The 14,910-nt window shown below is 42.0% G+C and overlaps 1 long non-coding RNA gene across 2 annotated transcripts in view; it reads right to left on the reverse strand.

Moving 5' to 3' along the window:
- Positions 1-14,910, reverse strand: part of LOC123366318 — a 137,155-nt gene continuing 122,245 nt past the window's right edge. Inside the window, exons 4-5 of one of the 2 annotated variants that reach the window (XR_006578036.1) lie at positions 1,113-1,653; positions 1-775 (exon numbers count right to left, since the gene is read on the reverse strand). This is a non-coding gene — a long non-coding RNA (uncharacterized LOC123366318). The other variant, XR_006578035.1, reaches the window with a different exon arrangement.

The following is a 14,910-nucleotide window of genomic DNA, read 5'->3' on the forward strand; positions in this document are numbered from 1 at the left end:
TTCCCTCAATGCACTGGGTGTGCTCCACAGTTTGATGCAGAGTCGGAGCTCGAAGGCTGGATTAAAACAGCTGGTGGGCCAGATGTGGCCTGTGGGCCGTAGTTTGCCCACTCCTCCTGCCCTATAGCCTCTCCACCTCCTTGGGGGCAACATGTACCCTTGGGATTGAATAAAGGGAGCAGTTTCTGTGTCAGTCATCGGCCCTTGCATGGGATGCACATGAAGAAGCAGCTCCTTGAATCCTGCCCTTCCTACATAGCAGCATGAGGGTCAGTCACAATCTGGTCTCGTGTTTATCTATTAACAATTGATTTAGTAAGTGGATTGACGGGTTATGTAGTTTACAGTCATTATATAAACTGGGGAGGGTTAATCTCTAGATTCAATGTCATTTACTAATGAATAAATTAAATGCAGAACATGAGAATTTTTTAAACTACAAATTTATATACTACATAGGGGAAGTTTACACAATAAGCTATCTCCCCTGCAGTGAACACTCTGTTCAGTACATGATTGTCTAGCCCTGGTGACTGAGAACTTCACTGGCAACTAGCTAGGAGATCCCAGTTAATCTGCAGATACATTGATGTACAATACAGATGAATGCACAGAAGCATACAACTTGTTTATACATATTGTATGTTGCTGGACAGCTGGATAGACTGACTGTCAGTAAAAACCTGCAGAGGATCGGCTTTGTTCTCCTTGTAAATTGGGAAGGGGCAAACCCATCAGAGGAGCTCCTGGACAGCTGAGTGGTGCTTCTACAGACCTGCAACCATAAAAGGGGAGAAGATGTACTATCTCCTTCACCTCTCTCATTGTTGCAGTGGCAGCAACCAGACGCCCTCCTCCTTCTGCCCCAAACTGCTTCCTCCCCCTTTCCACTGTCCTTTACAGTCCCCTTTCCAGCAGCTGGTGTTGAGTTACTCAGGTCAGTCCTACCACTCAACACCCCAACACTCCCTCTGCCTCCCCAGGCTGGCTCCTTGGATGAGGAGGAAGGCAGAGGTGAAACTAAAGTGCTTTACATCAGCTTTGCTGAGATACTGCTTATGAGCATCCTGAGCACCACTCGGCCCCACATATCACGATACCAATGCCCCTACCTCTGACTTCAACCAGCCAGTGGTAGCAGGAGCCAGAAAAGAGAAATGTGATCGAAAACATGGACTTAATTGAAACTCATAAACAAACCAACTCCAGTTGGGTGTTTGGACTGAAGACGCTAACAACTTTGGGGAAAGTGTGATTAGTGGCTCTAATCATCCTTGAATGCAGTGCAGATTTTAAGGTTTTATCATTGGGGTCAGTGATCAACCTTTCCATTCATGGTAACACAGGTGGAATCACAAAATCCAGCTAGCAGAGTTGAATTTGAATTTTGAACTGACACAAATACAAAATTCCCATTTGGCACTTGGGGAAATGAATGCAGATCAGGAGATCCAATCCAATTCCTGAACCTGTAATCATGTCCAAATGGATCTTACTGCCAACCATCTGCTGCTTTCCTTGATCCATTTTCCAGTCGTCTCTGTGGTACGTATTGCTTCCCTTCTATACCTTGCAGTCCTGATTCCCTAACTCTGTACGTGAACCTCCTCACTCATGTTGCTGGCTACCTCCTCTTGCTTCCCCAGCTGTGACCTGTTAAAAGAAAGTAAGATTTTGTTTGCAATTGCTTTAAATTCTTTTCCCTGTGCTGCCCCTGCAGGCAATCATTTGCCAGTCCAGCTGCGGCAGTGTGCTAAATCAGTTCTCTACCATGCACAGCATTTCCTTAACAAGCTCTGGCTGATCAGAGAGGGACACATGCACAGATATATTCTTATTCATTTCCTTACATCCTCCGGAGTTTTCTTACAGCATGATGCCTATCAAAAGAAAACATCTGTTTTGTATTTTTTTAACATAGTCATTGTCTCTGCATGTTGGAAACACAAGCACCACAGTGTTTGTGCTAGTGCATGAGAACCAAATAGTGACTCCAAACAGAAAATGAAACAGATGAGACTAACTTAGCTGTTCACATTGAATGAAATACAAAAAGCAATAAAATAAAATAAAATGAAATGGCGACTGATAGATTTTTAAACACTCGGTTTTAATGGGAGGCAGTGTGACCTACTGCAGGGGTTCTCAGCCTTTTTCTTTCTGAGCCCCCCTTTCCCCAACAAGCTATAAAAACTCCACAGCCCAGATATGCCACAACAAGTGTTTTTCTGCACATAAAAGCCAGGGCTGGCATTAGGAGGTAGCAAGGAGGACAAACACCCAGGGTCCCACACCCACAGGGGGCAATGCAAAGTTAAGTTGCTCAGGCTTCGGCTTCAGCCCCAGGCGGTGGGGCTCAGGGCCCCAGGCTGCAGTCCCATGCTGGGCCCTAGCGAGCCTAATGCCAACCATGCTTGGCAGACCCCCCTGAAACTTGCTCGCAGCCTCCCAGAGGGCCCCAGCCGCCTGGTTAAGAACCACTGACCTACTGGAAGGGACCTAGCCTGGGAGGGAGGAAACCTGCATTCTATTCCCAGTTCGGCCATTGGCCTGATGGGTGACCTTGTGCAAGTTACATCACCTATCTGTGCCTCAGTTTCTTCATCTGGAAAATGGGGATAATGATAATGACCTCCTTTGTTAAGCAATTTGAGATCTACAAGTGAAAAGTGTTATATTAGAGCTAGGTATTATTATTGTTAATTGCCTAATATGATGATATAAGGGATGGGATGGGAGAAATAAGTATGATATTCAAATTCTGCTTACAATTCTTGATCTGCTCAAAGTCTCAGAATGGCTAAGATGGCCAGCAGTACAGTTGCTAATGTTGTACAGTAACTAATGTTGGTATTTAAATAGTCATTATGGCTACAGCTAGACTAGAATAATTTGCATCCATTTTCCAGCAGGACTAGCAACAACGAAAAGCACTAGCAAGTTCCTGACTGGCAGACAGGGGTTCCTCCACTGAATAAATGAAGCCAAGGTTACCAAATTCCAGGGTAGGCTCTTATATACTCTCCTGCATCCATGACATGCCGTATTGCCTGTTACAGACACTAGTTTCATTCATGATACATCATGCAACTTCTGCAGAGAGTGAGGAAGGGGTGCTCTGGACAGCAGAGCAATACACTATAAAAACTTGCCTCATTCTCCATTCCATGTGCAAAATGAATGAGGTAGAAGTCCTGCAACCCCCCAAATATTACATCACAATCTAAAAAGATGTTATCATAATGCATACAAACAAGGGAGCAGAATTAAGGTGTAAGCAAGCTTAATTCTGGCATTTCCTTACTGAATGGTATTTCCTACATTAAATAGAAAATGGGGGGAGGGGAAGGAAATCCGCCAAGTTCAACTTTTTGCTAGTCAGTGGTAGAGTGTCCTGTACTTTATTGTGAAATATGTGCAACCAGGGAGGTGAGGGCCATTGCCCTATTCCACACACACCTTTTTATATCACCGATCTTGGAATCACTACTTCCCTTCCTGTTACCTCATTGGTCCAAGAAAAAGTTATAGCACCTCCTGTGAGCTTTCCTGAGCTACACCCAAATGTACAGCACCAAAAAAATATCAGCAGGCCATTAAGGGATTGTACTACAAAACAGTGTGTGTACGCAAGGAACATTTTTACAACTGTTGTAACATTGACAAGTGACAACCAATTGTCACCAGACCAGAAAAGAGATATCTGCAACCTACCTGCCATCTTCCTGCCAAATTTCAAGTTTCTACCATGTAACCTTGATATGTGAGAGCTGTTCAAAAAATTCCACTAAAATTACAGTAGGAAAAATGTATTTTTTTAAACTTTCTTTGTTCTTGAAAAGGCTGCAACCATTTGGTCTCAAACTTTCAAGTCAAAATTGTGCCTGGACCAAGTATGAATGTGCTAAATTTCAGCCACAAACATAAGCAACTGAAAATGACCCTCTTAGAATGGAAATTTTTGTGCTTCCTTAACTCTAGGCATAGCAATGTGCATCTTTTCATAGTTGCCCAAAAGGAAGGAGAAAAAATCAGAGTGGGAGGAAAGGGAAAAAATGATTTTGTCTGAAAAGGAATTAAAGGAAATTCCACAAAGACCCTGCTGAAAGAAGTTCTAGAGATGCTGATGGTACTACAGCTTCTTCCTTAGGGGCCAATCTTGCTATCCTCATTCAGGCAAAACAGCCATTTACTTCCCTGGGATTTTTCCCAGAAGAACTAAGAACTTCAGGTTTGGCGTTAGGAGACCAGCAACAACTGGCTGAACCTCTGCTGTATTTTCTGCTACAGCATATGATTAGCTTCCTGTACTGTAGTGCGTTGCAAAGCACTTTATAAAGCAACGAATTACACAGCTGAAGTGGAGTAACCTCATGCAAGCAAATACAGTAACCATTATGCACTCAGCAACATCCCCCACACAGCCATGAACATTTGCATTAGAGCCAATTAATCCGAGGTCGTACAAACTCAGTCAGGCATAGGATTTGCTCTTTGGTGTGAAGGAGAGAGGGCGGGAGGGGAGAAAAATATCCTTTTGCCTTCAGAGAGGAAACATCTGTAGGAGTTTTCAATGGCTTGGTGACTTTGTTTAGTTTGGAGCGGGGGAGTGTGTAGCTGCCTACTTTGACCTCACCAGCAGGTGACACTGCAGCAAGTGGGAGCAGCTATAAAAAGTTTGACGCATTCTAGGTATAAGTCACATATGTGTGGAGTAAACGTTTTTGGAGTGTGTGACTCACAATCTCTCTCTGAAATGTAGGAACCAACAGCATGTGCTGCTCCTTTGGTTTTATCCGCTTGCTGCTTGATAATTCCTTTCATTTCTCCTTATGTTAAGTGCCCTGTTCCCACCCCTGTTTATCAAACCAGGGAGTAAAAGAGCAGAGTCAGGAAAGAGGCAGAAGCTTTAACCTCGGTTGCTGGTGGAAACTCATCTGACTAAGGCAACATCAGTGAAAACTGTTTAAACAACCCTACCTCCAACATAAAAAGTCAGCAGGGAGACCACATCCTTCAGCGTCAGAACACAGTACCATGTGGGTTGGTACTCTGACAGCTCTGAATATCAGCCAGACATCCGGCACAAAAAACGACAGTGACATCTGTGACACGGGCTCGCTCTCTCTCTGTGATTTTTATCTCCTGTTGTATAAGAATTAAATCAATTGGACAGAAGGAAGGTGGCTTTCAACGTCCTGATCTTAGAGCTGCCAGGGACCAGCTTGGCCCCTGCTGGGCCTTGTGGAGCTGGGGACTAGGGTTGCCCTCTTCTCCGCCTCCAATCCACCCCAGAATGCTGCCTAGAGTGGAGTATCCTGTGCTACAGTAGTATTGCCAATGGGCAGGGCTCATACCTACCCTACAGTCCCTTTGAAGCAACAGAGCAGGGGCTAAGAGGATATATGGCTAGCTGCTGAGGTTTGTTTAGCTCCATGTGACCTTTTTTGAAAATTATCTAATGAATTAATTAATACATTTCTAAATAATTTGTATATCATCATAACTTTCAGGTCATGGTCAATAAAGCCTGCCCCAAGCAGTGGCAGGGGTAAGACATGATTCTGTGCAAAACTTGGCAGCTCTGGCTAGGGTAGGTAGAGGGTGCTTGAGAGGTGTCTGGGAGAAGCTAGGACATCTGGGTGTGGGTGGGTGCTGAGAGACTGCTGGTGCTGCTAGGATGTGGGTGGGTGCTGGGTCTGAGTGCATGTTGGCAAATGCCTAAGAGGAGGAGACAGTGGCTAGGGAGGGCATGGTGGGGGGAAACAAGAGGGTGGACTGCAGCAGTGTGGGAGAGTCTGTGGCTGGTATTGGCCCCTTGCCTTAGGCTGCTACTACATCCCCACACCTTCTCCTGAAGTTTCCACTACCGCCACCACACCTCCTGGCTGCTACTTTCTGCTGTGATTAGGGAGAACAGTGTGATAGGAGGCACCAGGCTGCCTGCTTAGCGGGTTCCAGAGCAGTTCCATCTGGCCAGAAGGTGCAACTGCAGGCAAAAGTCTGCTGCCTTTCTGAAGTTCATCTGGATGTGTGAAAGTCCCACTGAAATGCAGGTCAGAAGTACCAGATGCACATGCATCATGCAATAGGGCAGGGCTTTATTGCCCCTCAAGTTGGATAACTCCTAACTGTTCCATTGATAAAAGAAAAGAACCTACAGGTGGGAAAAGATTTCTACATCGGTCATTTAACCCAAGCCATCTGAAGAGGCTTGAATAATAACTCCATAATGGTTTTGACCAAGGAGATGGGTTTTGAAGTTGTTTGTAATTATACTGGTCTATGTCTGTTGCAGAACCTAAAGGGAGAAATTCCCTTAAAGGGAATCAGTCATCTTCAAATCTAGTCACTCTTAAAAACTGAATGTAAAGTAGTTTCAAGCGCTTATACCCACGGCTGAGTGCACTGCCAATTGTTATGGTTTTCCAGTCAGATCTACACAAACAGAAGAAAATGACTTAGTATTTGACCTAACAAGGGAAATTGAAACTGACTCTACAAAGTGATATCAAAGACACAAAGTAAACATGTTGAACAACAAAAAAAATTTCTTTTAACCTCTTTGAGTTAAGCATTCTGAGGTGTTACTTGCAACAAGAGAAGGTAAAAAATGTTGGACAAAAGTGTGACTATGAAATTGAAGACGTCCTTTTAATGACTAAACATATATCTATGATAGCAGACTTTAGACTTAATGGCCACAAGGTTTGTGAAGGGGGTAAGGTAATGCCCCAGACAAATACTGAAGTCAATTGCTGACAGTCATGTGCATTTGTATATGCTAATTTGTGTATGCTTTTCACATTAACCCATCAGAATGGCAAGATAGGAGTGAAGACAAATTCTCTCAGTCCCACAGAGAGACCAAGGAGGAGACAAATGGTGAAAATAAAGTGGCCAAGTGGTTTCTCTTATTCCCTTTCACACTGGATAGCCACCTCCTGAGTTAGGACATAATTTCAAAGAAAGCTTGTGTGCGTGTTTTGTGGAGCTTTTCTCTATCTTTCACTGGAATAAAGCTCACTAGTAGTGCACACAAAATCTTATTAGGCAGTTGATAGTCATTTAGTTGATGACTATATATTTGATGTTACTTCACTCTTCTTCTCTTGAATATTTGGGTTTCCATTTTAAACAGTGTTAACACATTCTATAATTACAATTGCCTTTGACAGCATCATATTTATCAGTGTACGATCCATATTGAGTTGTCAGAGGAGATTCCAATGGCTATGAGATGATGGAGGAACAAGTCTCCACTTGCCTACAAAAAACTGGCAATGGTTAGGCAGCTCGCTGTGTTGTGATCTTTTCATGCTGAAGAATTTAATCTCCATTTTTCCCAGTGCACCCCAGTCTGTTCGCAGTTTCCATCTGTCATCTTTTATCTTGGACTGTAAGCTCTTTGGTGCGGGGACTGTCTTTTGTTCCATTTGTACAACACCTAGTCAGTGCTTAATTTGTAATGAAAGAGGTGCCGGGGCTCAAGAAATTAGGTGCCCGGGCTCAAGCAATTTTTTAAATTTTAATAACTGATGTGGAAAGCCCAGAAGTGCCGGGAACTATGAACTGCCAAGACTAGAGGTGCTGGGTGCACAGCCCTGACAAGGCTTGGTACAAATTAAGCACTACGCCTAGCACAATGGGATCCTGATCTGTGACCGGGATCCACAGAAGCAGATAATATTTGCTTTTTACTCAGCTCCAGTGTAGAATATATTCAAATGATCTTTCTTCCCTCTGTGCCAAGCAATAGAAGGCATATAAGCCATTATTTATTTGTTCGTTTGTTTGTTATTTGCCATGTGGTAGTGCATAAGATTGCATTCTGCTAGGTGCTGTACAAACACCGAACAAAAAGATAATCCCTGCTCAGAAGAGGACCATTAGTACAGTATTATCACCTACATTAAAATCTGGCCAAAATTCCCTGGCAAATATTATCTGTTATTTCAAAGGAACAGATTCAGTATCACATTCTTTCCAGATGCTTTCACAAATGATTGACCCTCACAAGAAATACTTTTACATAACCCAGGTGTGATAACCTGGTAAAGAAATCAGATGGAGTTTTTATTGGATCTAATCCTAAGGAATGAGTGGCAGCATGTAATTCATATGTAGTTACATGGCATTTACTGAGCGAACCTTATAAAGAAAACGTCTGTGATTTATGCTCAAGTAACAGTATTATCCCCAATAACTGTGTGACTTATTACAAGTGCCGATTACCCACTAGAAAAAATAAAGCAATTTCAGCCATCTGTGTTTGTTTTCCTGTATGTTCCCATTAAAATGTTCTCAGCATACAGTGCACTCATAAATTGTAATCTTTAAAGGGCGTCAGGAAACTAGTCTTCAGGGCAGCACTGTGCCACTCTGTGTGTTGTCAAACTGTGCTGCTGATGCTGCCAAATTGTTTTGAGTATCTTGAGATTCTTGAACTATAGCAAAGGGGGGGGGGGAAGTAAGTCAGTTCCTTTGCTGAAAAGAAAAATCTAATCCCTCACCACAGTCCTTTATGTTGCAATAAAAGCAACTAATACATTTCCCTGTTATCTGTTCTCTTGCTCTGCACTTCACTGAAGCTAGTTTAGAGCAATTAGTGCCTTTCCAACACTGTTTGAATGGGTAGGCGCTTTTGTAGCCTCTCTCAGCTTACTTACCAGCAGTATTTTTTAAAAATTAGTTCATAATAGCAGCACAACAGAATATGGAAACAGTATTTTCACAATTTGTAGACAGGTTTATGATTTATGACAATTCATATAAAAACCTTAGACAGAAATTTGTGTGTTACACACATTGTCATTATCTTGTTGGATTTTCTAAAGAGCCATACATTTTAAGGCCAGAAGAGACCTATTATGATCATCTAGTCTGATCTCCTGTCTATAGAATTTCACCCAGTAATTTCTATATCAAGCCCCATAACTTGTGGTGGAATTATAATACTGTATATCTCTTATAAAGCTATCCAATCTTGATTTAAAGACTTCCGGTGATAGAGAATCCCCCACATCCCTTGGTTACCCTCACTGTTTAAAAAATTGCATTTTATAACTAATCTGAGTGGGTAAAAATTGGTCACGATGTGTAAATAAAATTAAATTTGTGCTCGTTGCCTTCCTAAGTAATACTAGCCCAACTGGGAGATCATTACTGAGATATCACCAACATCTAGCTAGCTATTTATATAGGTTCTTATGTGGCACCCATCTGTATGGCATCTGTGAGCCTGAAGTAGACATCCTCATAAATTTGGACCTGAGTAGCACCCAGCTCTCCTAAACATCCTGCAAGAAGAGATGGCCAGTTCCCGCACTACATCTCACACTCAGACAAAGGTTCCATCTGGCCTTTCCAATGTCTATCTTCCAAGTTGAACTGGATGGCTAACATGACACCGCCAACAAAAGGAAGGAGTCAGGTGATCAAGGCAGCTCCCGGTGAATGGAGGATCTAGAGGAGGCTGGCTGACTAGAGCCATTTTTTGTGACACATTTTTTATTGTATAAAAATCTGAAGACGATAATGCAGTCTCCAAAAGGCAAATAGCAGGACATTGTCCCACTGGGCCAACAAGGTTTGTGGTCCTTGGAGAGTAGAAATGTGGTTAAGGCAAAGCAAAATATCAACCCCATAGTTCCTATAAGTATGAGGTATTTTAGTTAGATTACATAGTCTTATGAAACTCTGACATCCCACTTAGTTTAGCATCATAAAAGAAGGGAGGAGTTCCCTTATGGAACATCTTAATAAGGATTAAACCAGTAGGGTTGTTGTAATAGGGTTCTTTTATGGAGGCACTGATAGCGGCTCCACAGTTAAGGCAGCATCAATTTTTAGAAATTGCTCTTAAAATACAGAATTTAATAGAAAATGATATCATAGAATCAAGAAGATTAAGGTTGGAAGAGACCTCAGGAGGTCATCTAGTCCAACCCCCTGCTCAAAGCAGGACCAACACCAACTAAATCATCTCAGCCAGGGCTTTGTCAAGCCTGACCTTAAAAACCTCTGAGGATGGAGATTCCACCACCTCCCTAGGTAACTCATTCCAGTGCTTCACCACCCTCCTAGTGAAATAGTATTTCCTAATATCCAACCTAGACCTCCCGCCCTGCAACTTGAGACCGTTACTCCTTGTTCTGTCATCTGTTCCCACTGAGAACAGCCTAGCTCCATCCTCTTTGGAACCCCACTTCAGGTAGTTGAAGGCTGCTATCAAATCCCCCTTCACTCTTCTCTTCTACAGACTTATTTAGTTCCCAGTTCCCTCAGCCTCTCTTCATAAATCATGTGCCCCAGCAGCCTAATCATTTCCGTGGCCCTCCGCTGGACTCTCTCAAATTTGTCCACATCCTTTCTATAGTAGGGGGACCAAAACTGGACACAATACTCCAAGTGTGGCCTCACCCTGCCAAATAGAGGGGAATAGTCACTTCCCTCGATCTGCTGGCATATCCTCCAGGTCTGGTCTGGTTTTGAACCATCTTATAGAATTGTATGACAGAGATTTCACTCTGTTAAATTCAGTAGGATAGTTCAAATAACTAGATAAATAAATAGAAAGGTTATTGTTTTTATTGAGTTCTGTAGAACTTTTCCATAAGGGTTGCTTTAGCTGAACCCAAACATTTTTGCCTATTAAAATGCTGAGGAGGAAGTTGTGAAATCACTGATTTTAGTACACTAAAATGCATGGAAGAATATAGGATCATTCACACCACCTAATGTCTCACTTAAGGTGACCAGTCAGCAAGTGTGAAAAATCGTGACAGGGTGGGGGGTAATAGGAGCCTATATAAGAAAAAGACCCCAAAATCATGACTGTCCCTATAAAATCGGGACATCTGGTCACCCTTGTCTCACTCCATTTTACAATGAAAACTACAATGCTGAAACAGAATAATAAATATAATATGAGCTAAAAAGCAGGCTCTCCAATGTATCACAGTAGTCTTGAAAACAGAAAGAGATGTGGAGCTCCTCATATACTGTAAGCTCTTATGTGCTCATATATCACCTATCACAATATGCCCCCAATCCTGACTGGGAACATTGTGCACTGTCACAATAGAAATCATCATCATCTCTGGTTGTGAGGGGTTTCACAAATAAGGAATGAAAGGAAACAGACCAGACCTGGAGGATATCACTTTATATTAAATTCTATGTTTCAAGAGCAATTTCTAAAAGATCTGATGCAGTCTTAATGTGGAGCCACTATCAGTGCCTCCATAAAAGAACCCTATTACAACAACCCTACTGGTTTCATCCTTATTAAGATGTCCACTGGACTGTTCCAGAAGGGAACTCTTCCCTTCTTTTATGCTTCCATTTAAACTGCGGAACAGATAATAACTGATCCTACAGTCCTTACTCAGGAAAAATTCCATTTCCTAGGCCTAATTCAGGTAATCCCATTGGAATATATCAACTGATCTCTACTGGATAACCAGTCTGTTGATTTCTGTTGGTCTACAGGATAACAGTAGCCTCAGAATCCTATAGACTGGCATATTATTCTCTTCTAAAACCTAGCTGGCCAAATAGAACTAGATTAAAATTTTCAAATAGAATTTCTAATAAGAGTTAAAATTAATGGGAGATTTGCCTGAGTAGGACTGTAAAATCAGAGCCCTAATGAGGTGAAGAGGTCTGACTACTTCTGAAGTATTATCATTGCTGTATACTGAATATCAGGATTGTTCATACTATTTTGTCTTGGCTGGATTGGTTTGTACCTTGGGAAACAGGGTTCCAGTAGTCTTGGCTCATACCACCGAGACTAAACATTATGTCAGAAGTAAGTAACAAGGATCAGAGTTATATTGAAATCCCAGCAGTAGTTGCAGGATCTTTATGTCCATAAATTCAGTAGCCAAATAGATGAAAGAAAGAAAGAAAGAAAGAAAGAAAGAAAGAAAGAAAGAAAGAAAGAAAGAAGATTACATTTAAAATAGTGACAGGCTTCAGAGTGGTAGCCGTGTTAGTCTGTATCAGCAAAATGAACGAGAAGTACTTGTGGCAACTTAGAGACTAGCAAATTTATTTGGGCATAAGCTTTCATGGGCTAAAACCCATTGGCCCATGAAAGCTTATGCCCAAATAAATATGTTAGTCTCTAAGGTGCCACAAATACTCTTGTTCTTTTTATTTAAAATAGCGTATCCTTCCCACTCTGCTGTAGTTCCTGATCTTGCTATCTTTACTCATACAAGTGGTTCCATTGACCTCAGTGGAACTACTTGCATGAGCAAGGCCTACTCTTGTGATAAGTCATTGAATGAGTTAGCCCAGAGTACTGTTCATCAGAGTCTCAATGAACTATTTTTTTTCACAGCACATCACCTTTGAAGTGCAAATCAGTTGCAAATAACCATGTAGGCCAGTCAGAGATGTAGAAAATTCTCTAGACTGTACAAGGGTATCAAGTGCAGTTCACAGAGAGCAAAATCAATGCTGTAAAAGGCAGCCAAAGTTCACCTATGAGCAACCTTCCAATGGCTGATGCCTTCTTTCTTTTTTCCTTTTACAGGCTTCATGGTGCATAGGTAATACAAGATCACAAAGTTACTGCAACATCTTTATAACTCTGGACTAAAAAGGCAGTTCTTACATGTTTTCTGACGTGTGTATAATTGCAAGTGTGTTTCAGATGTGGTTAATGTGCTAAGCTGTTTTGGGAAAGCAATTTTACAAGAAAGATAACCATATTGTAGATTACTTTATTAGAACAGCCCTCAGCATCACTACTGTACTTAAGGGTGGTTTGCCACATTTGTCAGGGATTTATAATTGTTGTAAAAAAATTCACCCCAAATTAATATTCATGCCAGCTCATAACATTTTTGTACTAATTGGCAAAAAGAGAAAAAGAGAAAAAGATTGGTTCATCTTTTACAGATATGAAAGTTGGGGGCAAGGGCTGCAACTGGGCAACTCAAAAACTGTCTCTGTGAAACAAAGAAAGACAAGGTCTGAGAGGTAATATCTTTTATTGAACCAACTTGTGTTGGTGAGAGAGACAAGTTTTCGAGCCAGCAAAGCTCTTGTTCAGGTCATCTTCAGCTCTGTTTTGCTTGAAAGCTTGTCTCTCTCACCAACAGAAGTTGGTCCCATAAAATATATTACCTCACCCACCTCGTCTCTGTAATATCCTGGGACTAACATGGCTACAACTACACTGCATACAATAATCTGTGAAACGAAGTCATTTTGCAAGTGAGTAGTGTCTATTGATTATTTATTGCACATGAGAATTGTTATTGCACAGGAGACGGGGCGGCTCCAGGCACCAAGCACGTGCCTGGGGCAGCAAGCTGCAGGGGGGGGGGCAGTCTGACGGTCAGGCTGCCTTCGGCGGCGCACCTGCAGGAGATCCGCCGGTCCCGCGGATTCGGCGGTAATTTGGCAGCGGGGACACCAAAGGCGCAGGATCGGCGAACCTCCCGCAGGTGCGCCGCCAAAAGCCTCCTGCCTGCTGTGCTTGGGGCGGCAAAATACATAGAGCCGCCCCGACAAGAGACTTTTTTAAAAAAAATTAACCAAAGCCTACATTACACAACAAATTGCAAAAGCTCCAATGGAGGCAGTCATACTTTTTTTAAAAAATTGTAAGTGAATTTAGTGCTTATGAAAGCAAGAGACTAGCAGTGTTGGCTAGACCCAGTGATGTACAAAACTCCCTTCAAAGCTCTGTCAATCCATTACAACCCTGACCTTACACTTCCCTACTATTTCAGTCATGAGCCTCTTTTGAGCAGTGACTGCTAATCAGTGCAAACTGCATGATGGTCTTGCGATGTGGGACAAATGAGTGATAGGGTCACATTACTAGACTAGGAACAAATCCTGCTTACTTTATTCATGAAACAGTCTCTCTGATGTCAATGCAGCTACCCACTTAAACTGTGTCAATATTAGAGAGACAAGGTGGGTGAGACAATATCTCTTATTGGATCAGCTATTGGCCCCTAATGTTTACCTGTGACTTCGGCTAGAATTTGAAGGCAGCTTTCCAGAGGGGGTCAGATAGTACACACTCACTACACCAAGTAGACTTCCAGGGTATGTCTACACTGCAGCTCGGATTGAGCCTCCCAGCCCTGGTAGACAGACTCATACTAGCGGGGCTTGAGATTGCATGGTACTCAGTTACTACAGTGTATATATTAGTACTACTATATACTATGTACGGCAATATAAATACTGTACATAGATAGATTTCACCACTATTTTTAGGGGGAGGGGCAAGAAAGAGTCAGATAGGAGCCTCTTGCAGTCTGTCAGTTCAGCTCCTTAACTTGCCACAGGTGTCACTGCTGAGTAATACAATGACTTCCTTGCCTCACAAAAAAATAAAAAACTTGTGACAATATGGAGAGCTACCGCTAGGCAGGTCACAATAAGGTTTTTAATGGCATTTCCCTATTAACAGTGTGCAGTTTCCACATTATTAATGTAACACATTAAGTGGTTTTCCAAAGGATCCATTAAGTTCTATCCAGTTCAAAACCCACTTTTCATACAAAGGTTTGGCATGATAGATGAGCTGCTAGGGTCTATCGATTAAATATTACCTGTTACAAAAATTGCTTAAATACATATTTACAAGATAAACTGGAACAGCTCAGACAGAGTCATTACGTGTTTCATGGTAATTAATATGAATGTTATGTAAATACACATTTAAGTGATTTATATAATGGGGCTCCAAATAAACTGTTATAATCTATCATGTTGTAATGAATTAGCTTTCTTACAGTAGGTAGGTATCTGACCTCTACTGGAGTATGAAAGACCTGCTTAATATCTCAGTGCTCTCTCCTAGCTTGACTAGAAGAGCAAAATCTCTTTCTTACCTCACTGCACATAGACACTGTTAGAGAATTCAGGGGG

The sequence above is a fragment of the Mauremys mutica genome, chromosome 3, assembly GCF_020497125.1.
Source record: "Mauremys mutica isolate MM-2020 ecotype Southern chromosome 3, ASM2049712v1, whole genome shotgun sequence".
NCBI lineage: Eukaryota > Metazoa > Chordata > Testudines > Geoemydidae > Mauremys > Mauremys mutica.